Genomic DNA, 19,254 nt, shown 5'->3' on the forward strand with positions numbered 1-19,254 from the left:
TCAGGGGCAGAGGGGTGTTAGACATAATAGTGCAAATGAAAGATCTTCAACTCTCACTCTTAGTTGTACAGATGGCCCTATGGGCCACCACACTTGACTTCTGACGCAAAAGCAAAGAATCAGGCGTCCGTCAACAACGGTATTTCTTCTTGGCCGCACGCTTACAGAGGACAGCCTGAGCACAGGCTGCATTCCACCAGGGAACGCACTTCTGTGCACCCCGGGAGGTAGAGCGAGGAACAGAGCTGAGGGCAGCATCAAAAACTGTGTCATGAAAGGAGGAGGGGGGCTCGGGAAAGAGGAAAATCAGAGAGGTCGGAAAGAGTAACACAAAGGTAAAGAGGTTCCAAACAGCCTTGTCAAACTTCCACCTAGGGAAAGAGAGGGGAGAGTGAGAAGAAAAGTGAGAAGGATGGGGAAAAGGTCACTGTTATGTAGGTCATCAAGAACCCACCAGGTGAAGTCCATATAAAGAGAAGATGAGCAGAAAGATCAATACAGGAAAAGGTGGGGAATCAACATGAGTGGGTTCACCAGAATTCACTAGTTATAAAGGAAGAGAAGTGAGCACAAATGGTTCAAGAAGGTGTCCCCGGGTGTTTGTCAGAATATCTCCCCAGAGGGTATGCTGACAGTTAAAATCATCCAAAAGGAGCACAGGCTCTGGTAAAGAGTCCAACAAGTGTTTAGGATCATGAAGAGAAAGCGTAAAATTTGAGGGGAGATAAACGGAACAGACTGTATACCATTTACTCACAAAGATACGAACCACAAAACACTGAATGGGTGACTGAAAAAGTCGGGCGATGAAGGGAATATCACGACAGATCAAGAGAGCAGTAGAGTTATGCGCAGTAAAAGCTGGAGGGGAAAAGAGAAAGTAATAACCACGCCAAGTAAGTTTTATTGTTTTCTTTTGGGAGGGAGTTCTTTGGTTGTTCTACCTCTTCCCCTCACTTCATTACACACACAAATTACAATAGCGTGATGCTTCAATGAACAAATCCACAAGGGCCGTGACGAGGATTCGAACCTACGTCAGAAGAGGTAGAACGGCCTATTGACATAGCTAGAGTGCATGAGGGGAGCTGTGTAAAGCCCTGGTTTGTGTCTCGGAGACGCTGCAGGATTCAAGTAAGTTCAGTAAAACTTCTGGTTTCAACTCTTTTTACCATGTCGTAGCTCAGTCGATAAGGCAGCGTCTGGGATGATCTCGGACATAGGTTCAAATCCTCGTCACGGTCCTTGTGGATTTGTTCATTGATGCATCACGCTATTGTGATTTCTGTGTGTTTTTGACAATATTTAAATGACTCTTATGCTGTATGAATCCTAATGTGCTTTATTAGATTTGATTTTTGTGAAAAGTCTTTTTGACATACTGAACAGTGATATGGTTTCTCTCCTGTATGAATCCTCATGTGTATTCTTAGACCTGATTTTTGTGAAAAGTATTTTTGACATTCTGAACAGTGATATGGTTTCTCTCCTGTATGAATCCTCATGTGTGTTATTAGAGAGAATTTTTGTGAAAAGTCTTTTCGACATTCTGAACAGTGATATGGTTTCTCTCCTGTATGAATCCTCATGTGTGTTATTAGAGATAATTTTTGTGAAAAGTCTTTTTGACACACTGAACAGTGATATGGTTTCTCTCCTGTATGAATCCTCATGTGTGTTATTAGAGATAATTTGTGTGAAAAGTCTTTTTGACATTCTGAACAGTGATATGGTTTCTCTCCTGTATGAATCCTCATGTGTGTTATTAGATGTGATTTTCGTGTAAAGTTTTTTTGACATACTGAACAGTGATATGGTTTCTCTCCTGTATGAATCCTCATGTGTGTTATTAGAGAAATTTTTTTTGAAAAGTCTTTTTGACATATTGAACAGTGATATGGTTTCTCTTTTGTATGAATCCTCATGTGTGTTATTAGATTTGATTTTCGAGTAAAGTTTTTTTGACATACTGAACAGTGATATGGTTTCTCTCCTGTATGAATCCTCATGTGTCTTATTAGATCTGATTTTTGTGAAAAGTCTTTTTGACACTCTGAACAGTGATATGCATTCTCTCCTGTATGAATCCTCATGTGTGTTATTAGACCTGATTTTTGTGAAAAGTATTTTTGACATTCTGAACAGTGATATGGTTTCTCTCCTGTATGAATCCTCATGTGTGTTATTAGAGAGAATTTTTGTGAAAAGTCTTTTCGACATTCTGAACAGTGATATGGTTTCTCTCCTGTATGAATCCTCATGTGTGTTATTAGAGATAATTTTTGTGAAAAGTCTTTTTGACACACTGAACAGTGATATGGTTTCTCTCCTGTATGAATCCTCATGTGTGTTATTAGAGATAATTTGTGTGAAAAGTCTTTTTGACATTCTGAACAGTGATATGGTTTCTCTCCTGTATGAATCCTCATGTGTATTATTAGAGATAATTTGTGTGAAAAGTCTTTTTGACATTCTGCACAGTGATATGGTTTCTCTCCTGTATGAATCCTCATGTGTGTTATTAGATGTGATTTTCGTGTAAAGTTTTTTTGACATACTGAACAGTGATATGGTTTCTCTCCTGTATGAATCCTCATGTGTATTCTTAGACCTGATTTTTGTGAAAAGTATTTTTGACACTCTGAACAGTGATATGGTTTCTCTCCTGTATGAATCCTCATGTGTATTCTTAGATTTGATTTAAGTGAGAAGTCTTTTTGACACACTGAACAGTGATATGGTTTCTCTCCTGTATGAATCCTTGTGTGTGTGTTATTAGCCATAATTTATTTTTAAAGTCTTTCAGACACATTCTACAGTGACATGACTTTTCTCCTGAATGGTCACTTATATAAATTTTGATATTTTGAAAGTAGTTTAGACAATGTATTTATTTTTTTTCTCTAAATGTTTTGTATGCTATTATGTGAGATGTTTTCATAATATAATTTTGAACATTCAACACTGATGACATTTTTCTTTTTAATAAATATTTGTACAGTTTTCTTGATTGTATAAACCTTTACAGCTATTTGATCCAAAAAGCAAGTATTATCTAATGAAATATTCTACATTTCATTAGTTAAGTCTTGTAGACAATTATTACTAGTATTTGTCTCCTTTATAAATTGTTGTGTTCTTTATAAATCTTAGTAATATATTTGATATATTTTAAATGCATGAGCTTTTATTTATTACTAAAGCAAATATTGTTAAGAGATGCCAAAAACACTTGGACTGTCGGATACATAAATAATTCAAGTAACTAGGGAGCCGGTCGGCCGAGCGGACAGCACGCTGGACTTGTAATCCTGTGATCCTGGGTTCGATCCCGGGCGCCGGCGAGAAACAATGGGCAGTTTCTTTCACCCTATGCCCCTGTTACCTAGCAGTAAAATAGGTACCTGGGTGTTAGTCAGCTGTCACGGGCTGCTTCCTGGGGGTGGAGGCCTGGTCGAGGACCGGGCCGCGGGGACACTAAAGCCCTGAAATTATCTCAAGATAACTATATAGCAATCAGTATAGAGTAACCAGAATAGAGCACATAGGTTATAGTGTTAACTCTGTTGTCAACAGATGGCACTCAATATCAGATAAGCAATTGGAATAATCTAATTAACTTTTGTAGGAATATAAAGTAATTTAATTACTTGTCAAAGACACAAGAGAATGGAAAAATGTTACAATATGTAAACCACTGGTATTATTCATAAATAGTGAGATAATATTGTGCTTATTATATTATAAAATGTGCTAGACATAAAATATACTCTACAATATTTCCTGTGAATCAGCAAGTGTAAAAGCAAACATACAAATCTACGTCTCCACATGCGTTCACCAGCAGGAAAGTTAGTGTCCGTGTATAACTTTGTAAACATTACAAACAAATCCTGTGGCAATTTTTTTTTTTTTTAAGATTTAACAAAATGTCTTTGTATAGGAAAATTAAATATATTATAAATTTATTTATAATTATACTGATTTATCATACTGTACATATAGCAACAGCAGAGAGGGATGGTTTATTATAAATACTGCCACAGTATTAAGATGTTTCACTACAGAACCTTATTACAAATATGACCACAGAATTTGGGATGTCTTATTATAAATATAACCAAAAAACTGAGGGATGTCTTATTATATATATAACCACAGAACAGAGGAATGTCTTATAATAAATATAACCAAAAAACTGAGGAATGTCTTATTATAAATATGATCAGAGAATTGAGGGATGTTCTCTTATAAATATAACCACAGAACTGATGGATGTCTTATTATAAATATAACCACAGAACTGATGGATGTCTTATTATAAATATAACCACAGAACTGATGGATGTCTTATTATAAATATAACCATAGCACAAGAGTCAGGTACAGTGGACCCTCATGTGGTTTGTCATTTGCAAACATATATGTATGTGATTTTTACAAGAACTTACTGATCCAATGTACCATGCACATTGTTATTTTTAAATCCCCAATACAGTCATGTAAATATGTGAATAAATAAATAAATTCTGAGCATTAAGAACACTGATATATTATCTTATTTGGAGAGCCTTTTGAGCTTAAGAGCAAATTACCTAAGAAAAAAATCATAATTACTGTACAGTATAAAGATTATTTATTTTAATGCTTTCTCAACATTTACAATGGCTCACATAGGAGAAAAAGTACGAAATGTTTTAAAACTGAAAATATATATTAAACTTTTTTTATATTAGAACCTGATAATAAAAATAATTAATTTGAAAATCTTAAAATGTATTCTTGCCAAACAATAGTATTAAAAACAATACTGTACCACATACACAATGAGCTAATAAATATCGAGATTTTTATATTAATGATACACCAAATTTAATTTAAATACACATTTCCTTTGTTACCATAGTGCATGAGATGTTAATAATGCATAACATATTGATAATACATGTAGTCATTCACATGAGTGTGCTGAAGACAGTCTTACCCATTTACATGTAGTATTTCTTACACCATAATGTGTTTCATAATGCTGCTGACAACATGTATGCAGTATATCTGACAGTGTGTGTGGAGGCTGACACTGCAGGTATTATTCAACACCACTGGGTCCTGGCACTGCAGGTATTATTCAATGCCACTGGTTTCTGGCACTGCATGTATTATTCTTCTGGTGACCGTAGGAGCTGTGAAAGAAAAGATTGAGAGATTACCAAGTCGTTTAAAGTCAACAAATACCAAATACAGAATCTTCGAAATCTAGTAAAGATTTCCCAAATAGGATTTTTTTTTTAATAATTTCAATACTATAATGGTTCTTTCTCCAAATAAAACAAAGATATACAGTATAGGTAAAATATATCAGCCAGCAGACTGCTAACAGGTACCAATCCCTGCGCACAGGAATCTTAGCAGATACAGTATATGGAAAATGGCAAACATAATTCCAATCTACAAAAATGGTATCCGAGAAGACCCTCTAAATTATAGACCCATATCATTAACAAGTATGGTAGTTAAAACATTAGAAAAAAATAGCTAACACCAAATGGGTTGATCCATTGTTGTTAACACAAGAATGGGTATTACACCTGGAGAGTACAATAATGACATAAAAATGGACAGACGGTATGGTTATCGAACAGGAAGATCCTGTGTAACAAATCTACTTAGTTTTTATGAATCACAGAGATTCTACAGGAAAGAGATGGTTGACCAACTGTCTATCTGAACCTAAAAGACCAGCATTGATGTAATGAAATGCCATTTTCTGGGTGAGACCAGAGGCTCCCTAGAGCTATCCGGGCTGATATGAGCATATTAGACCGTGGCATCAGCCAAGTGAATGGAGTTCTTAGGCCTAACAGGGACCACAAACCAGAACCTAGGCCCCACCTCAGAGAGGCACGAGGAGCAATGGCCTATAGAAAGCCTCGTGAGGTTGGAAGCATTCTATGTCTGCCATCGACCGAGACAGGCACCCAAGAAAGGGTTTGTTTTGGGGTACCTACCTATCTGGTTAAAAAATTGCTACTGAAAGCCAAACTGTTGAGAAGAACTCTCCAAACTAAAAACTAACAAACGAGCATGATGTCACAACCATCTCCGTGCCGCTGTCAGTGCAGCTCCCCCCTTCCGCAGAAGGGGGAATGGGGAGCTCCAGACCTCCCACACCAGCTATCATCCCCAAGTTCAGAGGCTGGATGTCAAAAACTGCGAAAAACCTCCGACCAGAGGAAGGGAGGGTTGCCGGGAAGACTCCGGGTCTAACCCAAAAAATGGTGTTTCATTACATTCAACGCTGGTTTTCTGGGGGAGCCCCTTTGGCTCCCTGGAGCTACTTAACCAAAGATAAAAACAAGAGGGACTTTCCCGGGAGGTGGTTGCCACTCGCTCCAGGGACACCATCCAAGCGCCCAGTTCCAAGAGAAGCCGGACCTGGGACAAAGAAGTCATCCAAAAGCAGGAGCAATAGACCCAGGGGTTCAGATTGAACAAGTCCAGAATGTACCGCATTGTCTGCACAGTCTCTTTTCAGAACCGGAAACAGGTGGGAAACCGACCTGAGGGATGAGGACTTTTGTCCACACCCAAGCAAACCCACTCCAAGGTGACCCAACAGAGAGAAAGCCTGCCCTGCCAGCTCCGAGCCCCCCGAAGAAGGAGGGGCCACCCAATGTCACTGCAAGCTGCATGAAGCGACTTGAAAAGCCGACAAATCGTGGGACCAGGCAGGGGCAAACTGCACGAACCTCTCCCTCCCAATTGCCTCGTCAATAGGATGACCAACAAAAGGGCCGAAGCCCCTTATGAAAAGCTGATAGATGAGCAGAGCGATTACCGCGCCAACCAGACGACGTCGGCCCGGAAGGCTGTTCCGACTCTGAAATTGGCACCACTGGCATACCACGATAAGAGCAACCTCGAGCCCTGGGCATGACCTTTTTGGAAAGAAACCCCACGGGCCCCCCCCTAAGAACCAAAAAGTCCGACATGGGAGGACAACTAGAAACCTCCGTTTGCAGAAACTGCACCATCGCATACTGTGCAAAAAGAAAGGGCAAAATGGGCAGAGAAAACCTAAGAGCCAGAGCTCAAGCGGATTCTAAGGATTGAGCAAGCACCGCCTGATGGCACCCAAAACGAGAAGCAAAAAACAGAGACTCTGCCTCCCTTAGGATTGGCACAAACAGCTTCAACAAGGCAGCTGACGCCCGCACCACTGCGACCAATGCACCAGAACCAGGATCAGCAACCAACGCCTCCATGTCCTCCTTAAGCCAGTCCGAAGACAGCTTGAGAAGGGAAAAGAAACGCAAGACCGAAGCCTAATGGTCACGGATGAGTAAATCCTCAGCAACCAGGGCAGCCGAAAGGGAGGGAACCTGTACGCAAAGTTACACAGGCCGACATCCCAAAGAAGGGCAGGGACGAACAAACAAGCAGTGAAGCATTCAATCTCGCCCCCCGGGTAAACCTGAATAACCATCAGGGCCTCTCGCCACTCAAGCATGTGGGACCGACAGAACGTATGCCATGCCGCCATTGAAAATATAGGCTATTCTGCCAAAGAGGATGACTCCAGAACCTCGTAACGCACCCAGTAAGGAAAGGAAAAACCAATCACAAATGAGGCAGGATCCATTATTGAGGCACAATCTAGGTCATGCAGGAGATGGCCTCGAGCCGCAATGGCCTCCCGCACCTAATGGGGCGCGATGCGGGAGGCCGAAAACCTCTGGAAGTGCGGGACAGAAGTACCAGAGGGATCCCGGGAAGGGGTTGATGCTATATCAAAATCGTATAGGGAGGGAGGGGATAATAAAACCCCACCCCCCTGCAACAACAAACCTCGCTCATAGGGTACCAACACCCAAGCAGGGTCAAATGGAGCCCAAGCCCCCCATGTCAACCCCTCCCTTGCCTCGGGAACCTCCACATTAGGACCCGGGGCCGAGTCGTCCTGCAAACCCTGTGCCTCAAGAAATAAGACAGTCCACCGGAAAAGTTGGAACAGGGCCCATTGGTCACACCCAGATGCACCGGCTGGAGAAAAAGGCTCGAATGCCTCCGTCATCACACCAGAAGGAGCATCCCCTGAAACTGCTCGAATCTCACCACCAACTAAACCCTGCCCCGACTCTGAAACCCTTAGACACTTCAGAACTGGGTGCAGAGGGTCGAGGAACAGCAGGGGAAGGACAAGGGAGGCATGGACGAAACAAAGTTGAGTCAATAACAACCCCAAGTTCGAGTCCCTATATGCAAAACCGGGCAGGCTCAGGGCATCCGGGTTAGTAACCAACCCAGCGCACTGCAGCAACCTAAAACACGCATGCAACGCCAAAGCTGCCTGCACCTGAGTATCAAGATCACTGGATTGGATGAACTGGAGTACAAGCAAGGAACACCACTCGCAGGACTCCGGGTCAAAGGTGTTACAGACCCAACAGGCAGCATGAGGGAGGCACAAATTGGTGATTGTCACCCTGAGACAAGGGGACAGAGCAACCCTCAAACTCACACGAAGTGAGATGGGACCCAGAGGATGCATCCATCGGACCACAGAGCCCTAAAGGGGATTTCCAGGGCCCTTAGATGCTCTGCTAAGGGAAGCCCAGGCAAGATACTGATAACCGGCACCCCAAACTATCCAGCGAACTACTAACAGTTGAACCCTCGGGACGTGTACACTCACAGGGATCTAGTAGGACCACCAATTTATATAGAAGGGGTACCAACACCAAGGGGCAGACCCCCACCAGGCAGGAAACAAAAATAAAAGAAAACTCCCGCATGAGGGACAACGACCCAGGTGGAACATAGCCGATCGCTATAATCTGGTGAAAACTAGCTGCACAGTACCTTGTGCCCCTACCAGTGACAAAACAAGTGGTGCAAGAAACACCCCAGCTGACACCAAGGGTGGGCAATTACCGAGAAGCAAAAGATTCCACAGAGGCAGACCCCAAGCGACTTGTGGAAGATAACCCCAAGCCACAAGGGCAATACCTACTGGGCACCTAGGGAAAGGAACCCTAGGCATATGCAGCCCCGAGTACTTGTGAAATTACTCCTGGTTAACACACCACCACAGGACAGGACCACACCACAAGGCACAGCACTGTTAATGACTTAAGCACCATCAGGGCATTAGTCAATGGAGTTCAGCCTACCGGGGACCACAAACCAGAACCTGGCCCCCTCAGAGAGGTACAGGGAGGAATGGCCCTGGAAAACACCCCATGGTTGGGGGTTTTCCTTATCTGCCATCCAATAGAGTTAGGCACCCAGAGAAGTAGGCATAACAAAACAGACCCCACATGGTAATAAAACTGCAACCAAAAACCGGAGAGGCAAAACACCCACCAGTCCCAAGTTAACAACGGAAACAAGCAAACATCACACTTTGCCATCGCACCACTCGTAAGCGCAGCCATCCCCTCCCCACTAGGGTGATGGGGGAGCCCCGGACCCCTTGTGCCGGCTACCTAGCAATCCAGTTCGGAAGCTAAGCATCCAAACAATGCGAAAAAAAAAGTCGGCAGGAGGGAGGGAGGGAGGGTGACTGGGAGCCTCCAGGGATCACTGAGAACTTTTCGACCTCCAAAAGCACTGCGCCCAAATATTGACCCAAGAAATGGCAAACACGGCAGCCAAAGCAGCAAACTTCCTAACGTCATGGGCGTGCGGACAGATAGCAGGTTGGCTAGACTTAACCACCATGCTGTACGGCCATAATAAATGACAATTCTGTGGTGCGCCGAAAATAAATTCTGTGCAAAAAAATTATTTTCTCTTTTATTGTTAAATTGTAGCCTCTGATCATGGTAAAATAAAATTAAATATTGTATGTGACATACTATAGCCATGATGGAGCTGAGAAGTTGAGCAAATTATGGGCGCTGAGCGATGAAGCCCTCAGGGTCACTAGCAGACGCCACCTCACTCCCTCTTTCACCAACACCTCACTCGGCAACAATCCTTCTCCCAACATACTCCTTTTGCTGTTATTACACTATATACACACATCATATACAGTATAAGAATCTACATTTGTTTTCACCATAGCGAACCACTAAGCTGGTATGCTGAGTCCAGACAATAACAGGTTGCCACACAGAATTAGCAGACGATGCTACCTCCCTCACCAAGATTACTCCTCCCACCATACTGCAAACAGGGCTAATTATCACCACAATCCTATTATCAGAATCCTGGTCACTAAATCCTGTAAATTAACAATTTTCCACAAGTTTATTCTGTAAAGGAACATGAGAAGTCATTTCAAGATTCTAAGATGGACCAAACAATGGTAGGATGCTGTGGCTACCTGCATAGTGCTGTGAACATCTTGAACAGAACATGAGAACATAAGAATAACGGTAATTGCAGAAGGCCTATTGGCCCATATGAGGCAGCTCCTATTTATAACCTCATACTCATATACATGTCCAACCTATCCCACAACAGCATTGTGTTCACTGATATCTGGAAATTGTACACAGTCTTTATCACAGTCAGGCTCCTCTCTAATACTATCATGGCTAAATAATACCAGTTACATATATGTTTTGACAATTTTAGACGATGCCGTGGTCACAAGCTGAACAGCGATGCTGTTAGCTCATGCTCTACTCACCTAATTGTGCTTGCAGGGGTCGAGCTCTGGCTCTTTGGTCCCGCCTCTCAACCATCAATCAACAGGTGTACAGGTTCCTGAGCCTATTTATTCGTTTGCCTTGTTCGGGTTGAATGTAGACACAGTAGTCGCTTCTGTATATATTTATTGAGTGAGGCAAACAGGTGTATAACTGGCCAGCCGAGGTCCACCTACTCTGGGTCTGTGAGGATAACTGAGGCTGCTGGGAGCATGCTTGATGCTCCTCTGTCTGGCATGACGTCAGAGGCCTACTTGCCTGTGATTGGTTACATTTCAACTGACAGAATTTGAGTATAACACCGCTCGGACACGCTACCAAGTCGACGTCCCTTGTCGACAAGCTCTGGCTAGCTATATAGTTACAATGATACTGAAAGGACCTCGGTGGCATACAATAATGGCTTACATGTGAAATTTGCATAATAAAACATTGAAAGAAGATCAGGTGTGCGTAATACAAACAACTCGGCATATATGCACCAAAAAAAAAAAATTCATCATAATAGGTGAAAATCATGGTAACAATGCTTTGATTAAATCAGAGTATTAAGAACATGTGTATGTCTACTGATCAGATATGAACAATACAACCCAAGGTATTGCCTAAACAAAATTATTAACATGTGTCAATGGCATGTGCTTGAAAACCATACAAAATTAAACAATTATTACATTAATAGAACAAAGTTCTGACCTAACAACCACAATTGAATTTCAAGATAGATAATTTTTTTTTTTTCTCTTTTTTTTTTTTTTTTCGAAATATACAATATATTTACAAGACCAATGTACAATATATATAATGTGCAATATATTTACAAGCATATACAAGACCTGGATCAAGAAGACTAACATCTGCGTGATAGCAGTCAGGATTCACTGGCCACAATGTGGTTGCTAGAACAATAATAACTCTTATGACAAGCACTGTAAAAATACAAATGGTAGTAGACTTGACAATGGCATCTAATTCATAACAAAATAAAGTTGAGAAAAACTATACATTATATATAATGGTAATAATAAGACACATGTGGTAGAAATACTGCAATTGAGTTTTTTTTTTTTTTTTCAAAACAAACAGAATAACTACAGAGTGCATTCAATTATAAATTCTGCGGATATCTACACCTAGCTCATCCAGAGCACTATACAACTCTGGCTCTGACTGAAGGTCCGGAACAGATGAAACTTCATGTGACAAACTATCATCTTGAGAGATATCCTCGTTAACATCTAGCCAATGGACGTGTGGTGAGTGCACGGTTGAAACGAGAGGTCTAGATCTAAGATTATAATTGCTAGTATGGGGTTGCTGAACATCCAGTGGTCTGTCAACCACAGGAGGTGGTGTCCGAGTAGGAGTATCTGTCTGGGTAAGTTCATTGTCATCTTCCTCATCAGTCTCGTCAACAGTCATTTTAGCTAACTTCATGTGGTCTAAATGTTCATTTATATACTCTCCTGTTAACAAGTTCTTAAGTCTGTATTTGTTACCTTTAATAAGCTCGATTACCTTATATGGACCCAAAAATTTCTTAGTTAACTTGTACATAGGACCAGACCTGTGTTGGTTAAGTATCATTACTACAGATCCAATAGTTATTTTATTGGGTTTAGCTCGTGCATTCCTTGCTAGAGTGAACTCGGCTGTTGCTTTGGACAGTTGTTCTCGTATTTTCTTGAATACTAGTTGCATTTGTCTACGCTTCACTTGAACAAAATCATCTACGTTATATAAGGGAGTAGGGGGTACGTTAATCAATTCATTAGGGAGGATCTTATCTGTACCATAAAGAATAGCGTGAGGTGTGTCACCAGTAGAAACATTAATTGAAGAATTTATAGCACACTGAATTAAGGGTATAAAATCATCCCAATTGTTGTTATCAAAATTCAACGTGACTCTCAAGGCATCTAACACTTTCCTGTTAGTACGTTCAGCTAGTCCATTACTTGCCGGATGATAAGGCATAATGCTACATTTTTTGATGTTATATAAATCACACAAGCTAGTTAGAATACTATTACTGAATTCCGGACCATTATCTGAAAGGATTACTTTAGGCATACTATATCTACAAATTATCTGGTCATGGAATGCGCTGGCTATGGTTTCTGCTGTTTTGTTCGGGATAGGAACTAGTTCGCAAAACCGTGAAAAATTATCGACCATCACAAGCAAATGTTTGTTCCCTTTCTCTGTTTCCGCAAAATTTGTCAATAAATCCATCGATATTCGTTCCCAAGGAGCTTTAGTTGCTGGGTACACCTGAATTGGATTAGGTCCTGAAACATGTCCCTTGTGCTGTAAACAAGTTAAACATCTGTCAACATAATGAGCAATCTCCTTAGCCATTTTTGGCCAAAAATATTTCAATCGACCTTGTTGGAGTGTACGATCCTTTCCTGGATGTGCACTTGCAGGAGCATCATGGATAATTTTTAACACAGTTGGTACCAAGACAGCTGGAACAACTAACTGACAACATTTCCTCGGGGCTGTCCCTAGCTTTACTACTCTACACAGTAAATTGTCCAACATAACTAGTTCTTTCAATGGTACTGGTGGTTTATGAATCGGGCGAGTGTCTTGCTTAGTCAAAAATTTAATGACGGGTGCCCATATGGGGTCTTGTCTTTGTTCCGTTTCTACTACTGTAGCATCTAATGCTGGGTAATTTAACTGAATCGCAGCTACGTGTCGAGAAAACGCATCCGCTACAACATTTTGCTTTCCTGGAATATATCCAAATGTGGGATTGAATTCTTGAATTGTGAGCAAATATCTAGCAAACTTTCCAACTGGATTCTTATTTTTGAACAAGGGAATTAATGGTTGGTGATCTGTAAGAACATGAACTGGGTAATTATAAATTGTATCCTTGAAATGTTTAAGTGCCCAAACAACTGCCAAGGCTTCTCGTTCTGTTGCACTATAATTTTTCTCTTCTTTGGATAATGTGCGGCTAGCATAAGCTATTGCGTGATCTCTGTGACCTTCTGTTTGAAGTAATGCAGCACCTAGACCTATGTCACTAGCATCTGTAACCAACGTAAAAGGTTTAGAAAAATCTGGATACCTAAGGACAGGTGACGAAATCAAGGCTGCTTTGAGTTTTTTGAATGACTGATCCTGGGCCTCTCCCCAAACAAAGGGTTCATCTTTTCTTTGCAACTTGTAAAGCGGAGCGGCTATAATAGAGAATCCAGCAATAAATGAACGATAAAATCCTACAAGACCTGTGAACTGTCTTACGGCTTCTGCGGTACGAGGTGTTGGAAAATCACGGGCAGCAATAATTTTTGATTCATTCAATGTAATACCTGAAGGTGTAACTGTATGACCTAGGAAATTAATCTTTTGCTTTAAAAATGAACATTTTGCAAGCTTTATTTTTAAATTAGCTTCAGCGAGCTTTGCAAGTACCTTTTCAAGGTTCTGGAAATGAGTCTGAACATCTTGCGACATGATTATGAGATCATCAAGGTAAACTAGAAGCGTACTTCCTATCAATCTACGAAATAGATTTGTCATGAGCCGTGAAAAGGTTATTGGACTACTACGCAAACCAAACGGCATTCTTTTGAAATGAAAATGACCACTGGGAGTACTAAAGGCTGTCAATTGTTTACTTTCCTCATCAAGGGGGATTTGCCAGAATCCCTGCAACAAATCTAACGTTGAGAATACTTTGTTTCGACCAATACTTTGCAACAAATCATTTAGAACTGGAAGTGGGAAACGATCAGGTATTGTTACTCTGTTAAGCTTGCGATAATCGATTACAGGTCTCCAAGTCCCATCTCGCTTTGGTACAAGAATCAATGGAGCGTTCCATGGCGAATTACTCGATTCAATTACATCACTCTGTAACATTTCTTCTACAAGTCTATCTGCTTCTGCTCTCTGAGAATGGGGAAGACGGTAAGCTGGTACATAAATAGGCGTAGTTCCTTGTTCAAGGGGAATTTTATGTGTAATAAGAGGAGTGAGACCTAATTTTTCTCCTGGTAGAGCAACAACAGCTCTATTCCTGTTCAAAATTTCCAAAAGCTGAGCCACAGAGTCAGGAAAATCAGTAGGACTGAGGTGTTGCGCTTGCACCTCTGGCTGAGATCCCTGTTCTCCTGGTGTGAGTGTACAAACAGTATGATCCATGGAGACATCATCCACAACTCGCACCGGTAACGAGTAATGGGCAAAATCTACAACATGGGTACCAGACTGGAGATGGATATCGGCATTACTTGTGTTCGCGATAAAAAGTGAGACAGTACCATCCTGCACTGTGTGCCAGGAGGGTTCAACAAATGTACCATTCACTTTACATGTTTCACTTTCCGCAATCACATCCGACAACTCAGGCACTCCCTGAACCTTAACTCTTATTCTGGTGAGAGAATGAGGGTGTAGCACAGTGTCAGTAGCCGTGGAACCACTGACTTCAGAGATGGAAGCTGCCAGGCGAGCGAGACAACGAGAATCCGTTAGGGCGTCCCCTTCCAGAAAGTCCCGATACTCATTCTCCTTAACAACTGCACAACTACTATGCTTCAATCGAGTGCCTGTTTTCTCGGGTATGCTACCACGACAATGATCTGACAAACCTACGCTTGCAAGGCGGGTGTCAACAAAATTAACATAATCTGATTGAAGGTTGAACTCGTGGCCCTGTCGGTACATGCTACACAAGGGTATGACATGGTCTTTGATACTTATGTTCCAACGATGGGGAAACAATGCAATATTTTCATCAATCATGGTGTACAGACCTAAGAGAATGTCTCCAGGAAAATGAATAATGTCAACAACTAAACATGTTATAGACAATGTGACATCATTGAACTTGAGTGGGAGGTCAATTTCACCCTGAACTTTTACTTTATTTCCTGAAATACCACTTAGAAAAGGTATGTGTGACTGTTTTAAAATAGTAGGGTGCTTACTTTCAATGTCTCTAAGAGCTGAGGGCTTGACAATATTAATTTTTGCACCCGAGTCAAGAAAAACTTTTAAAACTCTACCATGTACAATGGCTGATACAAGGGGACCATCACTTGAGACTGGACAAGTTACTATTTTTGACTTATGTTGTCTGGGATATCTGCGTCTTGTTTGTGTCAAATTTACTGTGGATCCGTCAACATCTACAACTGGTCTAGAGTCAGTGTCCTCCTCTGTCAAGTGTCCAAATCTATTTTGGGTAGCTACTGAATACACAGGGAGGGCACTAGGATTGGCTAGCTTGAATTGGTTAGCGGATGGCCTTGGGGGTTTCCCGACGACATGGAGTGAACATTCTGAGCTCCAGCATTCTGTGACTGAGCATTATAATTTGAAGTTGCATTATAGCTGGGCTGGGAGTTGTAATTACGAGAGTTCTGATAATGTCTTGGACGCTGTGAGCCTCGCCAAGACTGACCATGGGAGTTACGAGGTGGAGATGTCCTTTGCCTAGCTCTACAATCCGCAGTGTGGTGACCAACTTGTTTATGGTACGTGCAATATGGAAGCCTAGAATGATTAGATTGATGAGGGGGCCGAGAGAATTGTCTAGGAGGTGATGATCTAGGGGCGGACCAACAGTCCCTTGCAAGGTGGTTACTCTTACCACAATGCCAACATGAGGGAGTGGATGGTTGTGGACTATGGCGTTTCGGCATTTTATGAGGCGGCGAATTTGACTGGGGGCTACGAGCATGGGTACGCTTCTGCGACCAAGAGTTTTGAGAATTTGTGGGAGGATGCTGAGAGCTTGTGACTACATTTACAGCATCAGAGGGTGGCAACAGTTGAGCACTTCGGGGAGCTAGTTTATCGGCGGCATTGTTAATAGCCTCAAACACTTCACCAATTTCATGTTTAACACCAAAATTTTGTTGCTCAACGATTGGTTTTGTATGCTCGGGGGCAAAATGCATTAAAGTACCAAATGCTATCATTTTGGCCATAGCCTCAGGGGACAGATTATTGTCTTTATCTAACCAAGTTGAATTATTCATAGCAGAAACTAAGGCATACAGATACTGATCGAGACGGCTAGTAAACGCATTAAACGATTCACCAGGCTGCATGGTGGCATTGGCAATTTTCTTGACTAACCTATATGGGTCAAGGTCTCCTTTATTAACAAAGCGACGGCGAAAGAAATCCTTAAATTCAGGCCAAGACTGGAGGCTAACAATGGCTTTCTCATCAACAACAAAACGTGCATCACCTTTGGTTGTGTCCACGGCTGACCGTGCAATTGCTAAGTATTCGGCATCAGTAGGCTTAGAAAAACGTGCAACTGTTTTTGCTTCAACCTTACTAAACCATGATTCTAATAAACGCGATTCCCCAGCAAAAAGAGGAATAACCATTTCCTGAGCTGATCTCTGGCCATTGGGACGAGCAACTGTTCCCATTGATTCTGAAGGGGTTTCAACAGTGGTAGGCATTGTCACAGCCGTGGAAGTAATATTTGAACGCAGATTATAATTAAGTGCACCTGGCATCAGAAATAGTATACACAAAAATAAACACAAAAAAATATAAACTTGGCTAAAGTAAAAATGACAGAAATAAAATTATTAAATTGGGCTAGGCAAGAAAATAATTAAGAACAAGCAATTGTAAACTAAATTTAGCAATCTTTCATTAAAAAAATGACTGGAATTAGATGTATGTAAATTAATTAAACCAGACTAAGCACAGCAATTTAGAATAAAAACTGGGAAATGCAATTGCAAAATTTCATTAAAAAGATTCAACACAACAAGTGGCAATGCAAGAAATATGGATGTAGCACATAAACTGGACACAGGAATGTATATAACTATGGTAAAAAAAAAATTATAATATGCAATGTTGAAGGAATAAATTTAAATTTTAGGCCTGGAGGAATTAAAAAAAAATTATATTGCACAAATCCTTAACTGCTACTAAAACAAGGATTTCTTAATTCACTGGAATTTGAATTTACCAATAACACTCTAGGAGAACAATTAAAATTCAATGAAATTACTGTAAGAAGCAGGAATGTTGAAATCACACAGGAAAACTGTGGGGAGTGCAGTACTGAACCAGCTCCAATATTTAACAAGTCACTGAATGGTTAATTCACAGGATATTATGGGAATTATTACATAAGTCACTTTTTAACACTTGGCACGTTGTTCTCAACTAGCAATTACTTATCTCAGGGTTGTAATTTATGAGGATCACCAGTAGCCAAAGTAGGAGAAGCGTCGTGAAGATCTGAAGAGGCCCATGTGAGGCGTGTTTACAAACTGGATGCGACGGCAGCGCTCCTGGCGGCGGTGGCGCGAGACTCAGGGACCCCACACTGTTCAGGCTAGAGGCACGAAGATAAATTCTGACGACGACAATATTGCGACGATGGAATAACCAGTTGATACTTGCGACGATGATTGACCACGATTTCAGTAGCTTGAACACTCACAAAGCTTAGATACTGTCAGCTTGGGTGGCGGTGGTGGTGGTGGGTGCACTAGGTGGTTCCCACGTGGTGGCGCGAGGTTCAAAAAAAATGGCTGGCGCGGGAAGCTTCCTTCCTCCTCACTGATGAATGAGCGTTCTCACAGGCAAATATTGACCCTTACTTCTGAAACGTTGGCCTGGAGTAGTGGTTGATGGCAGGACCCCGGTCTGGCACAATATTTGATGCGTGGGTGGCAGGATGGCGGCTTATGGCGGTGGCGGTGGCGGCTGGAACACGAGGCGATGCTGGGTACTTGAACTTTTGTTTCCAGAAAAAAATTTCTGGGTCCCACTGCTGCTACCAGTATTCGTTTGCCTTGTTCGGGTTGAATGTAGACACAGTAGTCGCTTCTGTATATATTTATTGAGTGAGGCAAACAGGTGTATAACTGGCCAGCCGAGGTCCACCTACTCTGGGTCTGTGAGGATAACTGAGGCTGCTGGGAGCATGCTTGATGCTCCTCTGTCTGGCATGACGTCAGAGGCCTACTTGCCTGTGATTGGTTACATTTCAACTGACAGAATTTGAGTATAACATATTGGGCTCTATCATATCTACACTTGAAACTGTGTATGGAGTCAGCCTCCACCACCTCACTTCCTAATGCATTCCATTTGTCAACCATTCTGACACTAAAAATGTTCTAATATCTCTGTGGCTCATTTGGGCACTTAGTTTCCACCTGTGTCCCCTAGTGTTAAATACCCTGTCTTTATCTACCCTATCAATTCCCTTGAGAATCTTGAATATGGTGATCATGTCCCCCCTAACTCTTGTGTCTTCCAGCGAAGTGAGGTTTAATTCCCATAGCCTCTACTCGTAACTCATACCTCTCAGCTTGGGTACTAGTCTGGTGGCAAACTGTGTGCCATCCTTGGTTGATAACTCAGTACTGAGGCTCTCACACTTTAAGAATGTTGCCAACGATTTTCTTTAAAAATGAGGTCTGTTTAAAGGAGTCCTGAGACACAGGATGTGAGCCTCGTATACCCACAGAAGTATTGAATCGCTCCCTATACCTAAGATCGCCACTCTGCGCACCCCCTGGTTGATACCTGGTTGATGGAGTTCTGGGAGTTCTTCTACTCCCAAAGCCCGGCCCGAGGC

General features: G+C 41.7%; 1 long non-coding RNA gene across 1 annotated transcript in view; it reads right to left on the bottom strand.

The window, feature by feature from the left end:
- Positions 1–884: 884 nt before the first annotated feature.
- The window catches only part of LOC138363939 (uncharacterized), a 134,817-nt gene continuing 116,447 nt past the window's right edge, over positions 885–19,254 (bottom strand). Inside the window, exon 4 of the long non-coding RNA XR_011228277.1 lies at positions 885–5,183. This is a non-coding gene — a long non-coding RNA (uncharacterized lncRNA). The remainder of the gene's footprint in view (positions 5,184–19,254) is intronic.

This window comes from Procambarus clarkii, chromosome 12, assembly GCF_040958095.1.
Source record: "Procambarus clarkii isolate CNS0578487 chromosome 12, FALCON_Pclarkii_2.0, whole genome shotgun sequence".
Classification (NCBI taxonomy): domain Eukaryota; kingdom Metazoa; phylum Arthropoda; class Malacostraca; order Decapoda; family Cambaridae; genus Procambarus; species Procambarus clarkii.